At 50.3% G+C, this 12,980-nt stretch overlaps 1 protein-coding gene across 2 annotated transcripts in view; it reads left to right on the top strand.

Annotated features, from left to right (window-relative positions):
- The first annotated feature begins 789 nt into the window (after positions 1 to 789).
- GFRA2 (GDNF family receptor alpha 2) overlaps positions 790 to 12,980 on the top strand; it is a 157,938-nt gene continuing 145,747 nt past the window's right edge. The window contains exon 1 of one of the 2 annotated variants that reach the window (XM_057490462.1): positions 790 to 1,009. The gene's annotated coding sequence lies outside the window, so the exon portion shown is untranslated. The remainder of the gene's footprint in view (positions 1,010 to 12,980) is intronic. The other variant, XM_057490502.1, reaches the window with a different exon arrangement.

Below are 12,980 nucleotides of genomic sequence, written 5' to 3' on the forward strand. Positions count from 1 at the left end.
GCACTCTCAACCTCTGTATCCATGGGGAGGAACAGTATGGGGTGCCGGACAGTATGGGGTGCCTGGCAGAGCACTGAACTTGGAGCTCAGATCCCTGCTCTGTCACTAACTGCTGTGAGGTGTTGGGCAAGTCTCTTCCCCTCTCTAGGCCTTATGTTGCCATTCACAAAATGATAGAGCTGGGTTAGAAGAGCTTCAGAGTTCCATTTATTCTATTGTCCTTTGTTTTGGGGGAATTACTGGGACAGTAGGGGGCCCAAAATGATCATCAAGAGACAATGTGGGAAATATGCCACATATTCATATGTTCAAAGTCTTAATTTGAACATACACTGGGCCCACTGCTGGGATCCAGACATGTCTACAGAACTGCTAGGGTGGCTCTTGTGGCATGAGGGACAGAGGAGCTTCCCCCAGGAAGGAGAGAACTTACCCCAAAGGCGGGAGGAGGCTTTGCAGCCTTGTGCATGGCTGTGCAGGTTGAGCAATGAACAGCTCTGGGGGGCGCCGTTCCAAATGAGGTCTCAGGCAAGAGTGACAAACTTGGCCAGGGAATAAAGCACAAGTTGAGGAGAGGGGGTCTTTGAAGACCATATAATATCTACATAGCCACCTTGCACAGTGACAAGTCCAGGGACGCCATTCACACAGACCACAGTGGAGCTTGCCTGGGTATCTATCCCTAGGTTTTGTCTCACTGGCCCCTCTTTCCACCTAAAGTGCTGACTGCATATTTGGGCATTTCCTGTAGTTGAGGCTGAGAGAGAAAACAGCAAGTTGAGAGTTTCATTGCTTTCCTACAGGATCTAATTGCTATCAGCAGATCCGAGGGCCCAGTGCCTTTGAGTTTCTGGAGCCCAGTGGACACAGAAGTGCAGAAGCAGAAGACAGAGGCATGGTGGGTGGTCTCAGTGGATGTGGCATTGGTGCCAGAAGACAGAGCCGGCACCTGGGATAGTCATGAACACATGGAAGGCACTTTTCATGTCCCGGAGTCCTTCATTAGCAGGTGACTACAAGAGGGTCTGAAATCCTGTGTCCCTTTCCTTGGAAGCTGGTCTTAGCGCTGTCCCTGAGTGCAACCATTTCTCCTCTTCCCATGGTCCCATCCGGGCTCCCTCTGGTTCAGCTGCAAGGAAAGCCTCTCTCCAAGTTCAAATCGTCTGTGACCTGAGCCCTTCCCTGCTCCATGCAGCTTCTCCCATGCTTCCCTCAGACAGATGCCTGGTCCTCTTTGTTCCTTTTGCAAAGGGGGCCGTGAGAGGGAGACAGTGGCCTTTGTTTATGGAAGTTGCAATACGCTGTGGGGCTGCTTTGTCACGGTTCTGTTGTACGTCACACACACTCGGCTGTGGCTGCCGTCAAGGGCTGTGGTGACCATGGCCCTTCTCCAGGACATGGGGCTTCCCAGAATCCATAGCATCCCGCATTCTCCTCTGTTCCTTTCAAAACAGTGAGTGTTATTTCTGTTTTACAGATGAGGAAACGGAAGCTCAAACTTGAGGCTTGTTGACTTGCCCAAAGTCACCAGGCCCCTAAGTAGTGCAGCTGGACTCAGCCAAACCCTTCCCAGCCTTCCAGAGCACCGTGCATGGTGATGTGGCACCAAGCAGCCTGCCTGCCAGTGCTGTTCGTTACAGTCCCTATGGGAGAGTCAACATTTGTGCCTTGAAGGCTTCCAAGAGGCAGTGTGGCAGAGCGGAGAGAGAACTAGCACCAGGACTCACCCCTGACAACGGTGCTCCCTTGGGCAGGTAGGTCACTGCACTTTGCTAAGCCTCGGTCTTCTCATCTGTATGGTGGGGTTAGCAAACCCATCAAGCTCGTGGGATTGTCATGTGGCTTAAATAAGATCATGGGAAGGCAAGTGGACATTGTGTGTCTCTATTCAATCCTAAGTCATTATCATCATTTTTCAGAGTCCCCTATGGAAAACAGCCGCCTCCATTCTTATCAGTTTGTATTCCAGCAGTCATTTGAGCTTCCATGGGGCACTGCATGGAGAAGAGTGGGAACAGAACACAGGATGGCCCCGTGGAGAGGGTGGGAGATGGAGAACTCTTATATCCACCTGTTCCTGGCTAGCTGGCTCCGTCTGAAGCCCATGGGGGCAGTACAAACAGCAGACCCAGTGGGAAGGTCCCAGGGAAGAGGGGGCTGCAGTGCCTTGGGCAGCTGACAGGGCTCTGAGGGTCAGACCTGGCTCCCTTACGAGGCTGTCCCTTCCTGCGGATCCAGGCAGGGGGACAGATGATGGATGACCCGAGGAGATGGGACAGAGAAGTCTCCAGCAGATCAGCAGAGACCAAATGGATGGTGGGGCCGCACTTAGGGGCCTGGGCTCCCCGGAGCTTGTTATATACTTCCCACCTCTGGAGAAGAGAGCAGTTTCGGCTGGAGTCCCAGCACCTCTTCTACCCCACCGCACTCCAGGACTGCTCAGAAGCCCTCCTTGCTGGCCCTGCCCCAGGACAGGCGCCACCCAAGAGCTGAGGGTAGGGTGTGGTCTGATCTGAGTGATTTTGAGGTTTTGTATGCATGAGATGCTCAGGAAGGAGATGCTTTATCAGTCGACTCACTGAACCTTGAACTCCATGAACTCTGTGGGGTCCCTTGCTTCGTTCATAATATTCTGGTCTTTGCTGTGGTGTCTGAAGCCCAGAATGCCAGCTCTTCTGGGCACCTGAGGTTCCTGGCCTAGTAACACCCAGCTGAAACGCCAGGGAGCCCTGGGGGATGGCAGGCTGGGCCACCCCTGGCCCTGGCTGGGAACCGCTCCTCTGGAGAGCCCAAATCCCCCAAACTCCACCGCTAGGCTCTGGCAGCCAGACAGACAAAATGAGGCCTCAGGGGCGAAGCGGGTAGGCTGGGGGAGGGGAGAGGTCCAGACAGCTGAGGCAGCTTCCCCGGGAACCAGGGAGAGCCGAACTGGCTTGGGAGGCTTGGCTGGTGGCTGTGTGACTTGGGGGCCTGACTCTCCCCTAGGTGCTTTGGCACTCTGAGTTGGGCAGGAGAGGGCCCCCAAAATATTTCACTCATAATTCACCCAATATAGCTTTGATCTATTTGCTCATGAGAGATTTTATCATCTAAGGTCTCCCCTATAAAATTCAGTACCTCTATAAAATGATCATGTCTTAAGCTCCTCATCAACCAGCACTTCCATTATTACCATCTTAGCAGGAAATAGCTAAGAGCCTGAACTTTGGTTTGGATGGAAGCTGTGTGCGTGTGTGCATGTGTGCAAGTGCGTGCATGTGTGTGTGTGTGTGTGTGTGTGTTTGGATGAGGGTGGTAAGTATATTTTTCCATTCATTCAACACATATTGATCAAGCACCAGTGAAGATCAAACAGTGTTCTTGGTCCTGGGGATGCAGATGAACAAAAGAGATGAAAACCTTTGCCCTTGCAGAGTTTACATTCTTTTGGGGGAGGAGGACAATTAACAACCAAAAAACCCACATAGAAATTATGGGACGTCAGATGTCAGTCCTTGATATGGGGAAGAAGTAAACAGGGGAGGGGCAAGGATTGTGGCTGGAGGAGGGGCAGACTCCTTGGCAGGTGCTTGGCCAGGAGGACTAACCCCTGGGCCTCTTCAAGCACTGGGACTGGGAGGTGCTGCTCACACGCAGGGGAGTGCAAGTGCCCTGGGGCCTGCCCCCTGTCCTTGCCTGCCTCCTTCTCCACCTAAAGCCCCAAGAGCTCTGGGGTCCCTACAGAGGGGACTGTGGGGAGCCAGCCCCCTGGCAGGCCACCAGCTGGAAATGTCCCCTGGGCTGGTGGAGAGTGAGTGGAGCTTGCTAGGTCTGGACCAACCAAGATTAGTGAGGAATGTGGTGCTTGTTCACCTTGCGTGGCTCATTACCTAGCCCTGACAAGGGCGATTTCTCTTTTTCTCACACCAAGATTTTGGAGGTAGCAGTGCAGCTGTGTGGAGTGACAGGTGTCACTCTACAGTGGGAAGTCAAAGCTTGGGATGGCATTGTGGGGGTAGGGGAGGGTGGGTGGCCTGGGGATGGCATAGGATCCTTGGACAAGGGCTTGTTGCAGAAAGTGTATGTTTCAGAAAGTTCTCCAGGTATTTTCTCCTCCATCCCCCTGTCATTCCATCACTGAGGGTTGCCTCTCTGGCCAGGTAAGGGGGTGTGGAAGAAAATAACAAATTCTTGTCTCAAGTCTGGTGAGGAGCTGGGCAGATACCCAAGGCGTGGTGTGTTAAGTGCTCAGGGACTACAGACAGCACGAGTGTGGGCGCTGACTCATGGAAGGCTTCCTGGTGGAGCTGGTGTAGCAGCCTCACCCCTAAACTGGGCAAGAAGAAAAGGGCCCTCCAAGGCTGAGAGACCCTTGAGTTGGTCACTTGAGATGAGCTGGCTTTAGAGGGCTGGCTCAGAACCTGCCGGCCTGCCCCTGTTAAGGAGGGAGCCTGAAGAAGGACACTGTGGGCCCAGGGGGCAGGGCAGAGAAGAGGCCTTGGGCAGACATCCCTCTGAGAGCCGTGTTCATCATGGGCAGACCCAGCAGGATCAAGGGACACTGGCTTTAGAGAAGGGTCGGGATTACTCCATCCAATCCTGTCCTTTGCAGATGTGGAAATGGGCCTAGAGAGACCAAGGTCCCCCAGCTGTGGACAGGCCGGTCTCCGCACAGCATGCTTGCCCTGCAGCACAGTAAAGGAGCACCAATGGCCAGACCTGCTGTACCGGGCACGGTTCTAAATCCTTTCTGTGGATTAGCTCATCCATCTTTACAAACACCCCATGAGGGAGGTGCAAGCATTATTCCTCCCCAGTTTTTCAAATGAACAACCCGAGGCAAACTGGTTTAAGTAATTTACTCAAGGTCACATGGCTGGTATTTGGGAGCAGGGATTTGAACCCCACTGTTTGCTGCAGGGTCTATGTTCTTACTCCTGGAAGAGACGTGGAGTGGGTGGCCTAGGTGCCTCTGTCTGAGCATTGCGCTGACAAAGGAGCTCATTTGGGTCCCAGAGCCTCCTCACACCTTGAAAGCCTCAACTCCCCAGGGTCCCTGTTGCTTATGACTTTTTGCAGAGCCTCCAGCAGAGACACAGTGGTAGATGCTGGACAACCCGCTCCGGGGTGGGCAACGGGGATGGCATCATTTGTAGCATTTGCTGATTTCCATGGTGTAAATATTCCCACTGTGGCTGCTTTTAAGCTATCAGTTTGACGTCAGTCGGCTTGCAAAACTCCTAAAAATCTCACCACCAGCTCTCAGGATGGACCATCTCCAGTGCAGCACTGCAAAGGGACCCCCTTCCTTCCCGACACTGCCTGAGGCCCCCCTTTCTCCTTTCCCATGTGGCCTCACTCACTGCCTCGGATTAGACTAGGTTCACATGAACGAGTCTGATTTGAAAGTTCTCATCTTGGGAGTTTGAAAATTACTTTATTTCCTCTGCTCAAAAAGAAAGAATAATAAAAGATTCATGGAGTGCTTCTCACTATAATCATTTCCTGGAAGGGACCTTGGTGATTTAGTTCAAGTCTTGGTTTTACAGGTATGGAAAGTCCACCCTAGAGTAGAGGGACTGGCCCGAAGGCACCCAGCCCATAACTCCTGAGCCACAGTGAGGGGCCGGGTCAGAGCCTGGTGCCGTAGCTCTTCCTTCCGCTGCATCTCAGCTCTGATCTGGGTGCAGCGGCGATGATTTGAGGCAGACAGAAAAATGCAAAATGAAGTTTGGCTTTGCCTCACTAACCTATGACTTTGAGCCTGTACCTTAAATGCTTTGAGTCTTAGCTTTATCATTTTAAAATGAAGATCTTATTAATACCTGTCTTCCATATCTCACAGGGGGTTTGTGAAGACCGAAGGGGATAAATGGGTGTTAAAGCACATCTAAGGGAAGGAAATATAAATGGCTGTTAAAGGTAGACAACAATGTCCGATACCACTCAAAACAAGAGAAATGTACATTAAAATTATACTGATAAATACGTTTTTCACCTATCAGATCAGATCGAAGAGTGCAGGAGATTGATAACACTCTCTAAGGGTGAAGTTGTGAAGAAACAGGCACTCTTGTTCCTCATGGGAAGATTAATGTGTAGAACCTCCATGGAGGGCAATTTGGCAATAGCTATCCATATTATAAATACATATATCTTCTGACCTAGAAATTCCACTTCTGGGAATTTATCCTACAAACATATTTACATAAGTGCAAATGGTCTGTGTTTATGGCTATTTGTTGCAGTATTGTTTGTGGTGGGAAAAGATTTGGAACAATGTAATTGTCTGTCAAGAGGGGTCTTCTTAAGAAACTATGGTTTGCCCATGTGATGGAGTATCATACAGCTATAATGAGGAAAGATAAAGAAAGCTTTGTACTGATATATGAGACATGTTGTCAATTGAAGAAAAGTAAACTGTAGAATAATATGTACAGTATGCTACATTTTGTGTTTAAAAGAGGAGGAAATAGGAATATTTGCCTCTGCCTACAATAGTGAAACTCTAGAAGGATCTCTGAGGAACTAGCAATGGTCACCAGTGGTGGGTGAAGCTTGGGTCTGGAAGGACAGAAGATGGGAATAACAGGAAGAGTCTTTACTGTTTGTTTCTTAATATGTATTTTTAATTTTTTGAGCCATGTGAGGGTATTAACAATTCACACGTGTAAATTAAATGGTTTTGTAAACTGTAAAGCACCTGCAGATGCTAGTTACCTGAGCTATTACTAATATAAAAATGAGCTGAATTGTGTGACTAGAAGTAGGGTTTGCAGGAGGGCATGTGGAGAATGTCAGGGTGGGGTCTGGAGAGAGAGGGCAGGAACAGTTGGAGGGCAGGGTCTTGAAGAAAAAGTGTGCCTCTGTGTTTGATTGGAAAGCGGATGGTCAGCAAGACACAGTGGGCCCAGGGCTGGAGGTGAGGACTGCTGCTCCTTCCATTGACCAGGCAGGTGGTCATCCATCACAGCCAAGCTGTGTCATGCATGACACACAGCTGGTTTGGGTAATGGCGTCAAGGCTTCACAGTTCGCACAGGAGTTCTGGCTCCAAAGCTCCCGCAGAGGGAGCCGTGCCTTCTTACCATGTGTGGTGTGTGCTGCTGCCCCACCTGCCTGAGCTCATTCAGTGCTCTCCCAGTGCTTCCAGGTGGGTACTGTGACTTTAGCTATTTTACAGGTGATGAAACTGAGGCAGGGCAGGTCAAGCACTTTATCCCAGGGCAGTGGCAATGGATGTGGGGCGGATTCCAGGCAGCCTGGCCCTGCGGCCGTCCCCTCGACACACTGCCTCTTGGGAAAGGCCCTTGGTGTCCTTGCCTCCTCCCCAGTGCTGTCCCTCTAGCTCCCTTTGTCCCTTCTCTCACTGTGCCTGGTACAGCACGCCATGACTGGCTCAGAAGAGAGCCCCTGATCTTCTGTTAGGTGGGGGTAAGCTTCATGAGCTGGGGGCGCCCTTTGTCCTTCTGGATCTCAGGCAGGCCTGGCACAGGGTAAGCGCAGTCCAGGTGGCTGTCAGTCCCATGCCCTGCTGCTTCTGTCTGTCCTCTCAGGGGGAACTGGGGTGGGGTTGGGAGGCATTAGAGCAGCCCCCCACCCCCACAACTCTGACATCCCAGAAACAAATGTTAGCAGACAGAGGGCTCTTGTCAATTATAGCCAAGCAAGGGCCTTGCTATCTGGGGAGGGATCTGCGGCAGAGGCGGGGCTGCTTGGCAAGCGAGAACATCATGTCTCCAATTAAAGTCATGAGGATTCATCTTCTAACTTGGCCCCCTCAGAAATTGACATTTATTAGCTTGTCAAAGCTGACTTTTTCCTCCTGCCCTCAGCTCTCTCTCTCTCCGTGTATGTGCGTGTGTTTGCATGAGCATGAATGTACATAAATACCTATATTTTGCTTTTTAAAAGTTAAAGATATGGTATTCAGCCCTATAGGAGATTTGGCTGGGCTTCTTGATTCCTGATAAAGTGGAAGGCAGTGGCCCCTGGGAGGCAGGGGCATACCCCGCAGGGTGGTGAAGATGGCTGAGATGATGGTAGGCCTGTCATCTGGGGTTAAGCCAGCCTCATGTAGAGACAGAGGACGCCTACTGTGTGACTTTAGAAGTGTCCCACCCCACTACCCCGAAAGTGTGCCACTGAACCTGGAATTCCTCTGCTGGGGAATCATTCCTATGAATTTATTCATCCCTTGCCTGGGGTCTCTTTTAAAGTGAACTATGAGTTCCTAAGAGGGGAATGCATTAAATCACTTACACCCAGAAGTACAGAATCAGAGCTGGAAGACATCCTGAAGACGGAGGCCCAGGGAGACTAAGGGGTTCGCTCAAGCTCACTCACGTCTGTGGCAGCTGATGTGGCTAGCACCCAGGTTCTCTGGCTCCAAGCTCCATGGGGTCTAGTTTATCAGATCAGTTTCTCGTGACCAGAGGGAGCCTGGCTATGGGCAGTCCCTGACCCCCAAGTAAGGAAAGGCCAATAAAGTGGGTGGGAATGGGGTGTGATGGAGAAAAGGTGTAAAAAAGAGAGACCAACGTGAAGACAATTTTGCCTGTGTCTTATTTTCCTAATTGTATGTGTTGTCATTTTCATTGGATCTATTTTTGCATTCATGACTCAGGACTTTACAAGCAGCTCTCTGTGGCTAGCTGGGCTTGGCTCCCTGTAAAATGATAGATGCCAAACTTCAGCCACCACCCCTACCTACCTTTGCTACTTTTGCCATATTTTCATGCCACTCTTACTAATATGACATAATATTTTTCTTTAAAATTAACACATATTTTTACTTAATTTGTTTATTTAAAACTGAAACTTTGATTCACTATTGTGCTAAGAAAACCAGTTATTGCTTGCCAGAAATAGATGGTAATCATAAAAGTAAATGTAATGAGATCAAAACAAGGTTATTACAATTTCGTTAGGAGCCTTTCCTGCCAAAAGCTCTTCGCCTGAGGGCTGTTTTTTCTTTGTAAAAAGGGAAATTAGCAAGTGTTCGAAAGGCATTAGAAACCTGCTAGCCCCCAGATGAAGCTTTCTCCAGGTAGTCAGGATCTGTGGTAGTTTCCTGGGGCTGCCACAAATTGGGTGGTTTAAAGCAACCAAAATTTGTTGTCTCACAGATCTGGGGCCTCGAAGCCTGAAATCAAGGTGTCTGCAAAGCCTGCTCCCTCTGAAAACTGCAGGGGAGAATCCTTCCTAGCCTCAGTAGCTTCTGGTAGCTGGCTGGTAATCCTTGCTGTTCCCTGGTTTGTGGTCGCATCAGTCCAGGGTCTGCCTTCATGTCACATGGCCTTCTCTCTCTGTCTCTGCCTCACATGGCCATCTTCCTATAAGGACAAGAGTCACGTTGCATCAGTGGTCCACACTACTCCAGTATGACATCATCCTAATTACTTATGCAACAACCCTATTTCCAAATAAGGCCACATTCTGAGGTACTGAGGCTTAGGACTTCAACCTACAGAAGCAACCCCTACCTTATCTGCAGGGAATACATTCCAAGACCCACGATGGATGCCTGAGATTGAAGATAGTACTAAACCCTATGTATACTAGGTCTTTTCCTACATATACACACCCATGGTGAAGTTTAATTTATAAATTAGGCACAATAAGAAATTAACAACAGGAACTAACAATAAAATTGAACAATTGTAACATAGACTGTAATAAAAGTGGTGTGAATGTGATCTCTCTCTCTCTCAAAATATTTTATTGTATTGCACCCAGGCAGATGCCTTCTTCTTGTGATGATGGAAGATGATAAAATGCTACCTGATGAGATGAAGTGAGGGAGTGGTGTGGGCTCTGATGCATCGTTAGGGCACTGCTGACCTTCTGACTATACATCAGAAGGAGAGTCATCTACTTCTGGATTGCCATTGACCCCAGGGAACTAAACCCATGGAAAGCAAAACCACAGATAATGGGGACTGCTGTATCTTTTTGGAGGGGACACAATTCATCCCCATAACAGGGTCTCTGAAGAGAACTGAAAAGAGAGGACATTTTCCTTGTGCTATTGAATGCCAGCAGGGGGCTTCAGGGGGGCTTAAGCAGGGCGGAAGGCGGGGCCAAGGAGTGTGGCGATCCCCTTAGCTCTCCAGTGCTGTATATTCTTGGGCCTCTGGTAAGTCAGCCCTGGGCCAGCAGCTGACACCTGGGGTCAGGGCGGACATATTCACTGGGGACACTCGGCCTCCTCTGGATCACAAAGCTAGCATTATAGAGACCTCTTGGCACGCTGTCCACATTCACTGAGAATCTCCTGGGTGAAAGTGTGTCAGGTTCCCAGATGCCACTCGGGGGTGCCTGGTCTCATGGGCCTGCTGAGGGCAGTGCGGAGCAGAAAGACAAGTTGAAAGGGCCAAACAGTTGTTGAGGTGGGCAGGGGTTGGGAGGAGGAGCAGATGCTATTGCTTCTGGGGCATAGAGGCAGCTGAGGCAGCCACTGCCACCCCTCTCCCCACCCCCTCACCAGAGCTCCAAGAGGCATGGGGAGGAGGAATGTTTTGAGCACTGCCGTGAATGGAAGTGGACACAGTCCATGCTCCTGATGCTCTACTGGGGTTGGGGAGGAGGGACGCCAGCTGATGATGGAGTCGGGAGGTAAGAGAGCTAAGGAGAAAAACCCAAGAAGTCTAAGAGCATGGGAAGAGCACTGCTGGTAGAGGAACAGCAAGCGCAAAGCTGGGGCTGGAACCCAGAGGCCAGTGGGGCTGCAGCAGATGGAGTGGGAAGGGAGGCAGGGGGTGCCAGGTCTCGGGGCCAGGTAATTTCACGTGGGTAAGGATGTCGTGTTGTCTCCTCAGTGTCAGTGCAAGATGTTGAGCAGAGAAGTCAGTAATCTGACTCAGTCTTAGACACCTCATCCTACTGCCGTGCTGTGAATAGCCATTGGGAAGCTGGCGTGGAAGCAGGCAGGAGCTCTTGAAGTCACTGAGTTGAGGTGATGGTGGTTTAGACCAGGGAACAGTAGGGAAGTGGTCAGTGATGAGAAATGACTGAACTCTGGATATTCTTTGAAGGCGGATACAGTGAGTTTTACTGATGGGATGAGCTGTGAGATGTGTCAAGGTTGACTCCAAGTTTTGGCCCAAGCAGCAGTTGCCATTTACTGAGACGGGGAGGGCAAGAGGGGTGCGGGTCTGGAGGGAAGGTCAAGGGTTGGAATGGGGTGGGTTAAAGTTAGGGTGTGACTTTCATGTACAGATGGTGGGTGGGCAGTGGCGGATAGGAGCCGGGAACTTAGGGGTGAGTCTGGGCTGGAGACATAAATGTGTAAGTTAGGAGAGTCTGAGACATAAATGTGCAAGTTAGGAGAGTTTGAATGGTATCTTAAAGCCACGAGACAGTATGAGCTCACTTTGAAAGAGAGTGTTTGTAGCAAAGATAAGAAGTGGAAGAACTGATGCCAGGGCTGGGCTATCGGTAGCTGAGACAGGACAGCTGAAGGCAGTGGCAGCCAGGAACGTGGACCAGGCTCAGCAGGGGCAGCTGGTAACGGAACCAGGTGCTGTCCAGGAAGCTGCAGAAGAAGGTGCTGGCAGGAGGGGTGACCCACCCTGCTAATGAAGTGTTGCTGGTAGGTCGCTGTCAGGGAGGGCAGGCAGGGTGGGGGGCGCAGAGCCAGGGCTCCGAGCCTCTGGAGCTCTCTTGTGGTCGCTCTCAGGAAATGAGAATCAAGGCTGAGGGTGAGGGGCAGGCACTAGGTGCTGGAGTTTGAAGACAGAAGAGAGGAGAGAAGTGGGCTCAGGAAACACAACGATTGCCTGGAAGCACTGAAGTCCCGCCTGACCAATGGTGACTCCAGCGTTTCCCTATTTGGATGACTTGGGGGTGTGGATCTGGTCGAAAGTAAGGCCAGGCCTGGAGGACGCCCCACCCTTACTCTGTCCAGGGGAGGTGGAGGGAGAGCCTCACAGGTGGCGCGAACCCTAGTGCTGAGGGCCAACCCATCCCCACTCTCATTAGCTGCAGGCAGTCAGAAGGGCAGCCAGCAGGCGAAAGGGAGGGCCCAGGGCTGGGGGTTGGGGACCGAGGAGGGGGGGTGAAGGGAGCACCAGGCCACAAGGTGGCCATGCCCCTCAGCTGTCAGGAAAGGAAACTCCCGTGACACCTTCCTGGTCCCTCCCCTCTCAAGGCACCAGGTCTAGGCAGAGCTTTCTAAGAGTATTCCCTGCATCTCTTAAGTACCTTGGCTAATTAAACACACACACATGCACACACACATACACACACGCCTACAAGGTCAAGCATCAAAGCAGTCATCCTGAGCCATGAACTTATTGCAAAGATGTTGCCATGGCACAAAATATTCCTACAACTCCTTTTTGGGAAACCTGAGCATGTGACACATCCTGGGACTGTTCTCTGTGGGGACCATTCTTTGCATTTCAAGGGTAGATTTGATTTCTGGAAATAGCCTGAAGTCATTTAGAGCCAAGTGTGATGACTAAGGTTGGGGATTAGTATTTTATTTTATTTTTTGTGGTCACCAATGAGGTTTGATACACAGACAATAAAACTAGCTTTGTCTTGTCTAAAAGGGGACAATACTTCTTTTATAGGATTTAATAAGGTAGAGTGTTTAAAGTACCTGGTGTAGTTTTGATCCATAGCAGGCATTTCATAATTGGTAATTATGAATATTCCTGAAACAGTGATCCTGAAATGAATGGAAGCATCATTGAAATAAATTATTTGTCCCCGATGGTGATAGCTTTGAAGGGACAGACTTTATCTAGAATGATAAATTTTGCTAAGTTTGTTAAAAAAGCACATTATAACTTTATAATCACATCTGTTAATCTCTTGATCAACCTTGCGAGGAGGAGGATAAAGGGACCCACATCAGAGATAGGAGCAGCTGTGGGGTGTCGTGGGGAGAAGAAGAATGCCAAGACCTCGGACACCCCTAGGACCAGTAAGTCCCCTGGTGGCACGTGGTTACCCTGCACTAGACATAGTGGGTCACCAGGCACCCAGCAGGCC

This window comes from Manis pentadactyla, chromosome 1 (assembly GCF_030020395.1).
Source record: "Manis pentadactyla isolate mManPen7 chromosome 1, mManPen7.hap1, whole genome shotgun sequence".
Classification (NCBI taxonomy): Eukaryota; Metazoa; Chordata; class Mammalia; order Pholidota; family Manidae; genus Manis; species Manis pentadactyla.